General features: G+C 39.5%; 2 protein-coding genes across 3 annotated transcripts in view; both read right to left on the bottom strand.

The window, feature by feature from the left end:
* LOC106875500 (5-formyltetrahydrofolate cyclo-ligase) overlaps positions 1-901 on the bottom strand; it is a 52,655-nt gene extending 51,754 nt beyond the window's left edge. Inside the window, exon 1 of the mRNA XM_052971186.1 lies at positions 269-901. The gene's annotated coding sequence lies outside the window, so the exon portion shown is untranslated. The remainder of the gene's footprint in view (positions 1-268) is intronic.
* The window catches only part of LOC106878624 (protein IWS1 homolog), an 863,399-nt gene that overhangs the window by 430,758 nt on the left and 420,044 nt on the right, over positions 1-12,597 (bottom strand). The gene's annotated exons all lie outside the window — the stretch shown is intronic.

The raw sequence follows: 12,597 nt of genomic DNA on the forward strand, positions 1-12,597 counted from the left end.
CATAAAAAAACTTTCGTTAAAAATAACATGCACACGATTTTTTTTTCTCAATAGAAGTAAATTCCAAAGTAAACGTTTCTAGTAGAGAAGTAGAAGAGAACAGGAGCAAAAATAGGAATATACACGCACGGTTAAATATAGAAACTATCACAGTGTCGCTTCCCGAAGAATTTTAAAATGTTAGCTTTCCGAAACTTTTTTTTCAATCTTGCAAAAAACACGAAGATTAAGAATAAACAGAAAAAGTACACAAATATATTTTACACACCTGTCGTATACGTCGGTTTTGTTTTTTTCACTTTAAAGGTGGATTAATCCCAACAAAATAACATAACCTTGTCTACTTCGATTGACTTGATCGCATTAGCTGCTGACCAACCTTCTTTGGTTTCATTAGACACTTCGTCTGCAGAGTTTGCAAAATGTAAATTCAAGCACCTGCCTTTGTTGACTGCTGACTGAGATATTTTATATGATCTTTCTACATGTTCACCTCGTCCTTTTATTCCTGAATCTCATCATTGGATTGTTTTTAGCACTTTGCACACCTTGTCACATCCTGGCATAGCAGCTTCAGTAAAGCTTATCACGGCTTGTTTTTTCTAGCCGAATATGCGACGGAATATTACTGCTTGGTTGCGTTCTTGTTTCATGCCAACGTTACAAAGAACACAGACATGATCATGCACCTCTCAGCACCTTTGAAAATCTGGATGCTCGTTTCCAACAAATTCATATTAACTTGGTTGGTCCTTCGGTAACCAACAACCACTTTAAAAAGTACTGCTCAAAAAAATTTCTAGAGTATTCTATTTTATTGACTTGTAAGGCAGGATTTATGACAGACGAACTGTAGACAGGAACTTCGCTGTGGGCTAGCTAGGGAGCTGGTCTGCAGCGAAGTAGACATCCGGTTGAGCAGGCTTCGAAAAGGCAGAAGTAACTGGGTCTGTCACCCTAATGTACTTAAAGGAATAAATCTTTCACTAACATATTCTCATCTCCATGAGTTTATTTGTGTATAGCTTAACAAAGTTATAACTGGTGACCCCGATGATAGAACAACAGCTTTCACTATCAAAATAAACATGGCAAGCGATCACAAAACAACACTGATGCTACCACAATTCTGGCCTAAGAGGGCTCAGCTATGGTTCATGCAGGTGGAAGCCCAATTTAACATACACAAAATAACTGCAAACCTAATGAAATATTTGTACATTGTAGCTGCACTTGGACTGCACTCACTCACAGTTGACACCTCTAACACAGCGATTGGGGGCATTTGGAACAACACATCAAGAGTCAGTGGCAACCATTTGCCTTCTTCAACCAACAACTATGAACCCTAAATGGAAAAACAGTGCTTTTGACAGGGAACTACTAGCTGTCCATCTAGGTGTTCACCACTTTCACTATTTCCTTGAAGGCTGCATATTTAGTGTTCACAGCCCACAAACCACTCACCTTTCCTATGAGCAAGCTCTTGGAGCCTTGGTCTTCATGCCAGCAACAACAGCTATTGGCCATTTTTGAGTACACCACGGATATCCAACACATAGCTGGAAAGGCCAACCCAGTCGCAGACGCACTCTCTCATGCTCCTATCTACTCACACCTACCTCACCCCCAATAACAGAAGGCCTAGATTACGAGGCTAAGGCTGCAGCCCAACAGACTGATGATGAGATCAGAGCCTACCGCACTGCCATCACATCACTTTCCTACCACGATGTGCACTTTGGCTCCAACGGCACAACCCTACTGTGTGATGTATCCACTGGGAAGCCACAACCAATCATCCCATCAGCCTGGTGCAGGGAAGTTTTTGACATCATTCACAGACTGTCCCATCTAGGTATTACAGCCACACAGCACCGGCTATCAAGCAAATTTATCTGGCACGTTATGGCCAAGCAAATTGGGGAGTGGACCAGGACCTGCATCCCCTGTCAACAAGCCAAGGTCCATCAGCACACCAAAGCACCCCTTGGAAACTGTGAACCACCACAGACCCATTTCAGCCACTTCATCATCGACCTTGTTGGCCCCCTCCCACCTTCACAGTTGCTCGTACCTACTGACCTTGGTAGACCGCTACACTTGTTGGCCTGAAGCTATCTCTCTCTGCAGCGTGGAAACACAAGAAGCCAGTCGAGTCTTCATTGCAAACCGGGTCACCTGTTCAAGACAGCATCTTATGTGATCAGGGTCCACAATTCACCTCAAAGCTGTGGAATGACATGTGACCTTTTGGGAATCGCAATGAACTACACAACAGCCTACCATCCATAGGCCAATGAGTTAGTAGAGAGATTTCACTGCCGCCTGAAGTAATCCCTGACAACCAGACTTAACAGGCCCAACTGGATTGATCAACTTCCAATAGGTGATGCTGGGAATCCACACCACCCCAAAAGAAAATCTCAACATTTTCTCTGTGTATAGTGTCCCTCTTACAGTGCTGTTCCTTCCAAATATGAAGTCAGACCTGAGTATCAAAAGGTACCTCACTCAACTGAGAGACAATGTACGCCAATTGTGCCCTATTCCCCTGTCAACAGATCAGCCGTCCCTATTCCCTTGTCAACAGATCATCCATCCCAAATGACCTCAGCACTGCTAACTTTGTGTTCAACATGACACATGACGAAAACCCCTCGTCACCCTACGATGGTCCATATGAAGTCATATGTCTGGGAGACAAATCATTTCAACTCCTAATTGACAGATGACAAGACTCAATTTCCATCAATAGGTTGAAACTGGCCCATCCTGATATTGACAGCTCCATCCAGGTAGCTCAACCACCAAACAGGAGCCTCCCCAGGCAGATCACACCAACCCTTGGTAAGGAACAGTCACTAAAGAGCCAAGTAACAGGACAGGACAATTAAAATGCCTTCCATGTTCCAATGACAGTCAACAGTTCTGAGGGGGAGCAATGTGGGACAGGATTTATGACAGACGAACTGTAGACAGGAACTTCGCTGTAGGCTAGCTAGGGAGCTGGTCTGCTGTGAAGTAATCTTCCGGTTGAGCAGGTTTTGAAGAGGCAGAAGTGACTGGTGGCTGTTGCCCTGATGTACTCACAGGAATAAATCTTTCAGTAACACATTCTTGTCTCTATGAGTTTATTCATGTTTAGCTTAACAAAGCTATAGACTTATGAACAACTGACTGATTATATGTGTGTGTATGTATTAAAGTGTACATTATTATATATAACCATTAAGGCCAATCTTACCATTTGGTTTCACACTGGATATTAAACCAAATGCTAGATAACAAAGGTTACATAATGCTGCATGCTCATCAGAGCTAGCAAATATGGAAAAAATATTGAGACTTCTCTCTGTTATTGGTAAGATTGGCCGTAATGGATATGTAATACTGTATATTTTAATTAATATACCCACTCTGTTGAGAGATATACAAGGGTATATTTTTTCTGACTTATGGATTCTTGGATGATTATTTATATATATATAAATATGTATGTTTATGTATAGGTGTCGTGTTTGTACCCCACCACTGCTTTACAACAGCATTGGTTTGTTTACACCCCCATAATTCAGCAAAAGAGATCAATAGAATAAGTACCAGACTTAACAAACATGTTCGATTACGATCACCCGTAGCCTTAGCACCGCGCCTAACAGTGCTATCTCCACACTGCAGCTGCCCTTGCAACAGATCTCTCTGCCATCGACCGCTTGAACACTACTCGCCCCATCCCATTTCTTCGCTACCCTTGGTGTCACATGGGTAGTCATGCAACCCGTGTTCACGAGGGCCTTGAACTTCTTCCCCTCGACCTCGACTACAGGCAGCGTCTCTACTCGGTCGTGGGGAAAGTTTCAGGAGCAGCAACTTCCCCACAGTCGTTTCCCTGGTCACAATCACGGGCGATGTGCCCCATCTTCCTGCATCAATAGTAGATTGGCCCCGATTCGGTGCATTCCCTCGCCATGTGCGACCCCTGACATTTAAAACACCAGCCCGAGAACGGCCGCTGTCATTGCTCGGTAGGCTTCCTCACGTCTTTCTCTGGTCGCGCCGCCATCGCTATCGTCTTTCATCCAACGCATTGCGTCAACACACGAGCTTGTGCTACAAACTCGCTGAGCACCATCTTTCTCGCACCAGGCAATTGCTGTAACCAAATCCCTACGTTGTCAGGGAACCCACTCACAAACGCCAGTTGCACTGCTCTGTCCAGACCTTCTCCCGTAAACCCAGCCAGCGTGGCCAGCCTATGCACCTCCGCCGCGTATTCATCCACCTGTTCTCCCCCCCCCCCATCTAACAGTCCCTAGCTTAACAAAGGCAGTATACTCGCACTCTATACGCCTATCTCAATCTCTGCTCAATCTTCTCCGCACTCAACCTCTCTTCCTCGTCCATCTCTAAATATAGGGTCAGGGCGCTTCCTTCCAAGTATAGCACCATAAGACCCGCCACATTGCTTATCCCTTGCAGTCTCACCACAAGCCTGATCTTTCGCATCTAGGCCATTACATCGCCCTCGCCATTAAAAGGCCTGATCTTAGCTGCCATTGCGGTGAAGTTTTACACGTGGCGCCGAAATAGCTTGCGGTGTGTGCGAGTGATTAGTAGTAAACGGCTTATCTTGTCTTCCTTCCACCGCACAAGTCTCTCCTGGGGTATCCTGTCCTCGTGCCTGGCCCGACCGAAGAACACTAGAAATAGCAGCTGCCTCTCCCTCACCTGGATGATCACCTTGCGTCACAACAACCCCGCTCGAAAAGGGCATGAAATCCCAATCAAGGCTCCCTCTGCTCCTCTTCCTCTTCCGGTCAGCTCCCGGTTCCGGTCAGCAGTCAGCTCCCCAGTTGCTGACGTCATACCACAAATGCTACGTGTAAAACTCCAGTACTATGTTTGTCCAATGCCATCTTTCCTTTTTAAGATGGCAAATAGTAATTTGAAGTACATGTGGCTACTATTTCTTGCAGGTTGAGCAACGTCTTAGGATAGCAGAGAATGAACATTTCACCGATGAGCAAGTATCCACTAGTGTATACTAGTGGATACTTGCTTGCAAACAGTAGAAAGTCTGAAATTTGCCTCTCAAAGAGTAGAGAATTTGAAACTGTCTACTGATGAGGTCTCTAAAAACCCATGATCTTTTATCTTTCACTCATTTTAGTGATTGGACAGCAGCCTTAAAGGATTTAATTGCACAATTCAACCTCAGTGCATATATCAGGTTCTTATTCTATCAGTGTCTTTTACCAAACTGCTAAGCTACATGGACATAATCAAACCGACATCAGTTATGAAGTGGTGGGAACAAAGACACATACATACACATTATATATATATGTATATGTGTATGTGTGTGTATCTATATATATGTATGTGTGTGTGTGTGTGTATATAGATATATATAACAATAATAACTGAATTCACAGGCAACACTATAACCTTACTAAAAGAACCCTGGCACCCTCCAACCCAACACAAGACCCTACCCAACACCGTAGATCACAACCCACACAAAGGAACAAAAATTAAACCATTACCAACAACAACCCAGACCTGAGAATGTTCAAAACTACTATAGAAGTCTACACAATATCAAGGAAAATGCCACTAGACACATGAATACCAGGGACAGAAAAATCTCAAGAAATCATTACTGGGGACAGAACAATCTCTAGAAATCATTTTTTAGACCAAGGCAACAGAATCCACGACATCAGATGGTACAAACCAACTTTGAAAAACCAAAAATAATTAATCTTTCAAACTTAAACCTTTCAACCCAACAAATTAAAATCCTCTCAAAAGGACCAAAATTCACCCCAACACCACAACACTTTAACACATACATTCAGGTGGCAAGCTGGCGGAATTGTTAGCACGCCAGGCAAAGTGCTTAGCAGTATTTTGACTGCCATTAGGTTTATATACAGGCACAAGAGTAGCTTTGTGGTAAGTAGCTTGCTTACCAACCACATGCTTCTGGGTTCAGTCCCACTTGGTGGCACCTTGGGCAAGTGTCTTCTACTATAGCCTCGGGCTGACCAAAGCCTTGTGAGTGGATTTGGTTGACAGAAACCTGTCATATATATATATATGTGTGTGTGTGTGTATGTTTGTATGTCTGTGTTTGCCTCACCCCTCCATCATCACTTGACAACCGATGTTGGTGTGTCTACGTCCCCGTAACTTAGCGGTTCAGCAAAAGTGACTGATAGAATAAGTACTAGGTTTACAAAGAATAATTCCTGGGGTTGATTTATTCGACTAAAGGCAGTGCTCCAGCATGGCTGCAGTCAAATGACTGAAAAAATAAAAGAATAAAAGAAAACACATGCAATACAATTTAACAGTTACAACAAACACTCAGATACACACATACACAGTCACATACACATACACACACATGCACACACACACACACCACCCTAACAAAATCAAAATACATACACACACTGCCCTGAGAAATACAAATAACATACACGCATACAGATGTGCACATGCACACACCACCCTGACAAACACAACATACATACATACACACACACAACTCTGACAAATATAGCACATACACATGTATGTATGCACACACATACACACACCGCCCTGACAAATATAGCACACACACACACCAACCCGATAAATACAAAAAACACACGCATGCACATGCTCACACACACATACCACCCTAACAAACACAACACATGCACACACACAGACATGCATATACACACACACATGCATGTCACTCTGACAGATGTAACACACACATACACACGCATACACATCGCTAAAAAGACCCAAGATCAATTGAAAGAGAATGGCATTAAAAAGCTTCCATGGCCAAGCCAGTCACCAGATATGAAGCCTATTGAACATCTCTGGGGCATAATGGACAGGACATTGTAAAACGAACAAGAAAGTATCCTCAAAGCCAGATCTGTTGAGATTATTGCATGAAACTTGACAAGAAATTCCTCAACAGAATATTCATCATCTGATCAGTAGCATTCCTAATAGGGTCCTTGCATTGAAAAATGCAATGGGCATGTCGACTAGATATTAGATATTCACATTATAATACTTAAGTAATTTGAATGTATAATTTCAGATTTAAATATTAACAATTATAAGGGTGTCTATTTACTTCTGTCTTGTCAGTGTGTGTGTGAGCATTTAATATCTGCTTTCCATGCTGGCATAAGTAGGACTGTTTGATAGGGATCTGGCAAGCTGAAGGACTACATTCAGTTCCAGTGTCATCTTTGCCATGGTTTCTGTGTCTGAATGCCCTTCCTAATGCCAACAAAGTGTACTGGATACTTTTTTCACATACATACATACATACACACTGTTATGTCCTTATGCCTCCAATATCATAGTATGGTTGATATTGCCAATAATAGATAAAGAATACACTGTAACAGTGTTATAACAATACAAAATAGAAACAATGGCAGTAACAAACATGTAACAAACCAACAATCAATATTTCCAACACACTAACTTGAACTGCAAACTGTACCTGGACTTCGAAGACCAAACTACAAACTGCCGGCTATGTCAGATTGCTACTATTTATATGTAGTAGACCTGTCTATTCTCATCAGAGGTTGTCGTACTCTCACCACAACATTTACATACATATGTACATAAATGAATCTGTAAGTTTTCTTATTTTTCCCAGCCCAAATATTCTACAACAGGTATTCACTGATTGTACAGTTCACCTCTTATACAAAAACGGTTCCCACTTTTCATATGCATAGGCTATTTCACTGGTTCACAAGATATTCTGTTTCTTTCGGGATGGCTATAATCAGTTGAATTGATAGCATATATATGGTTTGAAACTGGAATGAATAGTTGGCAGAAATAGAAAAACATTAGAGTAGAGCCATGCCAGTTGCTAAGTGGGGGTACTGGATGGCAATTCAACAGTGCACCCTCAGATTTAGAAAATACAACTAACAAAACTTTTTCTGCAGTGTATTTCTTGAAGTCTGGCTAACATGCTCATTGCTAATGGGATGTACTGTACAACACTGACCCCTCACTATTCAACAATGCACCCTCAGATTTAGAAAATTTACAAAACTTTTACCTCAATACAAACTAGCCCAGAATATTCTGATCTTAAATTTTAAAACTTTCCATGCCAGTAGTTTTTCTTTCTCTGTGTGTGTGCATGCGTGCGTTATACAAAAAGTCAAAAGCAGATATTGAGAAACATTGCATTAGAGTATTTAAAAAAAAACTAAAGGCCAAACTGTAAAAGTCAACTTTCCCTGCTGAAAGTCAGTAAAGATAAAAATCTTTCTCCCCTATTTTTTTAAAATGGCTTTTTTTCTTATTTAACGCAAGCTAGTATATTATAGTTAGCTATTGATTTCACACCTCTTCAGTATAATTCTTTTCTCTTCTAGGACACTATATACAAATCTAAATTTATGTCAGTACTTGACTGGAACTTTATTTTATTGAGTGTGGACAGCCAGAGTAAATATAGTAAGGTATTCTTTCTGGTGCACTAACAATTGCACCAGTCTGTTGTCTACAAGAAAGTACCAGTCAAATACTGGAGTTGAAATAAGCAGCAGCTATCCATCCTGAGGAATCTGGCTTTGTGTATGTTTTAGAAATCTGTATCATCTCCCATGGTGCATGTGGTTAGCTGAGCTTGGAGAGTGCATGACAATGAACCAAGAGAGCAGCAATTCATAAATTGTCACAAGTATTAGATGATGTGCCAGTGGCCAAGATATTTATGGTTTCAATTACTGTGTCAACCTAGCTGTAGGTGGTACCATTAAATAGAGGCTTTGAATTAAAAACAGATGAATGATCTGTTGGTTTGCATTATTTAATGAAGTATTGTTTCTATGGTTATAGGTATTGGATTATCCGATAAATAATGCGGTTTTTGTATACTTTTTTAATCTAAAGTATACTCTCCTTCATTTTTTACAATGCTCTTCCATCTATCTGGTAGACTTGCAAAGCCCCTCTTCCAAAATTCACTTGTCTGTGATGAAAAATACTCCTCCAGTACTGTCCTGACCTCATCTACAGAATTCATATTTTTACCATCCAAATGATTTTGAAGACTGCAGAATAACTGATAACCACATGGGGAAATGTCCAGCGAATATGGTGGGTGGGGCATAGTTTTTCATTCAAACTGCTCCAGCCTTTGGAATGTCATCATCGCTGTATATGGCCGAGCATTATCCTGATGGAAGAACACCTTTCGTTTTGAAACCAAAGATGGTCATTTTTCTTCTAGTGCTGACTTAAACTGCTCGCAGTAGATCTCCCTTGTTATCATTTGGTTTGGGTTTAAAAGTTCAAAGCAGACTAAACCTTTCAGATCCCACCAAATGATGTGCCAGTGGCCAAGATATTTATGGTTTCAATTACTGTGTCAACCTAGCTGTAGGTGGTACCATTAAATAGAGGCTTTGAATTAAAAACAGATGAATGATCTGTTGGTTTGCATTATTTAATGAAGTATTGTTTCTATGGTTATAGGTATTGGATTATCCGATAAATAATGCGGTTTTTGTATACTTCTTTTATTATTTTTGTATACTTTTTTAATCTAAAGTATACTCTCCTCCATTTTTTACAATGCTCTTCCGTCTATCTGGGTGAAGACCTTCTTTGGCCTGGGGTGCCAGTGTTTCTCCTTTCCCTACACACTACCTTTGGTGCTTGACGTTTTTATAGAGAACCCATTTCTCGTTACCAGTCACTATTCGGTCCAAAAAAAGGTTCATTCGTGAGATGTGACAGCAAAGAAGAGCACACATTCACTCTCTACTCAGAAAGTTTGTGAGGAACCTATTGACCCAATTTGCTGACTCTTCTGATGGCACGCAGGTGTTGATGAATAGTTGAATGACCAAATCCAAGCTTCTCTGCTAGTTCCTCAACAATTCCACCAGGGTTTGCAGAACGTCCTTGTTGAACTCTACAGATCTTCCAGGATGAGGCACGTCTTCTAGGCTGTAGTTTCTGGCTTGGAATTTCAAGAACCATCATTGACACTGGCTTATGCTTATTGTCCGATCTCCATATACTGCATTAATATTCCTCACACTTTCCATTGCACTGTTGTCTTTATTGAACCCATAAAAGAAAATATGCCAAATATGCTCCTTTGTCACTTCCATTATAGCTTTTAAAAAATAACTGTTAAAATCAAACTGCACTCTTCAAAACTTGCACTAAGAATAAATACAAGGTAAGATTATTACCTGCTTTTATAGCAAGTTCATAGCATACAAATCAAACTTTTCTGACCAAAATTTACAGCCAAAAAAGGTAAGATGAATTAAACACCAAGATGATTTTGGAGAACCAAATGTTCCATATGAAATGCAGAAGGATTTGAAAAGATAGTGATGATGTTTAAATATTTACACTATATGTTTACTCTAAATACTATGTTGACTTGTATGCCAGAAAATACAGTAAATACCAACAAGAATTTCATTTACATTTTACTTCACACTATGAAATATAAAGTAATCGAAGTGATTAAACTCATTAATTTTACAATATAAAGATAGAGACACCAAAAAAGATCTGACAAGAGACAGATGAGTTAGGCCTTCAAATTCAAAACTTCATACATGGATTCTATAAAGTATTTTTATTCGATTTTCCTACTTAAAATATGTACTGTCTATAACAGGCATGGACAATCTTTTTTTGAGAAGCAGGCCACATGGGGCATAGCTACCATCAAGTAGGATGCACTACTGAAGGTAATTTTTCATTAAATGTGCCATTCAGAAAGTCCCATGAGCCACAGGTTGTCCATGGTGTATATATTGTACTTTAGTGAAATTTTATATACCATTTGTATCCATCCCAACTCCACCTTCAGGCGACATTATTTATATATACCATTGCCACCACCATAACTATTACCATCGCTACCAGCACCAAGTGTATCACCTAGCAAACAGAAAATATTAGTCTATCTATGTGAATTTAATTAAAAGGGACTAAGCTTATGATACAAAAGAATGGATTTGAAAGATCATCATCAGTATTATCAATAACATACACTTTCTCCTCTTCCCTCCCTATCTCCATCTTCTTTCTCATTACACACATTGTCATACTTACCATCATAAAGCATGTTTATCACCCACAGATATTTCCTTCCAATTAATCAACATTATTGCTATTGTTATGCCATCTTTGTCCATAACCAGCAATACCACTAAACACAACCATCTTCACCACCACCACTGCCAACACCGCCGCCGCCATCACCACATCATCATCCCTATATCACTATTTTCATTACTACCACTACCATCATCACTGTGTACATCATCATCATAATCATTCAGCATCACTACATTACCATTTTCGACACCACCACTATCATCTTTTTAGCATTGTTGTCATCACCACTACCATAATCATTTTACCATCATCACTGTCTTCATCATCATCAGCAGCATACAGACCACATTATATGGAAATTTATGACCTCATTGAATTATGAAGACATTCACTATTCATTATTTCTCTTTCTCTCTTTGTTAATTATGTTTATTTAATTTTTTTTTTGTATTTCATATATACGTATACATACTTATATATTTGTATGTATGTTTGTATGCATATATGTATAAATGTGTGTGTGTGTGTATATATATATATATATATATATATATATATATATATATATATATATATATATACATATGCATGTATGTATGTGTATTTATGCATGCATGTGTGCTTGTGTTTACATGCATACATGTATTTTTAAACTTCTGTCTTGGTATTTGAAATTATTATTATTATTATTATTATTAGTAGTAGTAGTAGTAGTATTATTACTAGTAGAAAGACCACCCCCAGGCAGTCTTCTGCTAGCCACTTGATAATATTTTCACATTTGATTCTCAATTCTAAAAATTTTTATGATATTTTACGTCTAATTATTTCTTTGTATAATAGTGCTCACTTGCTTAGTAAATATTGCTTTCATTATTTTATCAGCCACAATCTTTCTTTTTTAAACAAACATCATGGTAGTCCAACAACAGAGGGAGAAGCAGTTTGTCAAGTTTTACCTTCCCCTCAAAGCAACATAGAGATTTCAAGTCAGCAGCCCATCTGTAAGCTTTGCAGTATGTGTAAGAGAGAGGTGGGAGAGAGAACATTGCAAACAATGAATGAAATAAACATGAAATGAAAAAATTGAATAAATAAAAGGGCATTACTACAGATGTATACGCCCCTGACTTTGTTGCTTCATAACATCCAGAAAAATGGATAATCTTTAACAAAATTTTCTACAAATACCACTTAAATACTGTGGCTTCAGAGTATGTAGGGATTTATGGGAAAGAATTTTTCCGAGGGGGTGGAGAGAGGAGTTTTGGAAAATTCACATGATCTGACTTTTTTCCCTCATAACTTTCAGTAAAATGGGTATCTTTTAATGAAAGTTTATACAAATTACCTTCCAAACAGCATAGATTACGATTATAAAGAAATGCTTTTTAAACCACAGCCTTCGAAATGATGGGGGTGGGCTGGCATCTCTGTATGAAA

The sequence above is a fragment of the Octopus bimaculoides genome, chromosome 10 (genome assembly GCF_001194135.2).
Source record: "Octopus bimaculoides isolate UCB-OBI-ISO-001 chromosome 10, ASM119413v2, whole genome shotgun sequence".
NCBI lineage: Eukaryota > Metazoa > Mollusca > Cephalopoda > Octopoda > Octopodidae > Octopus > Octopus bimaculoides.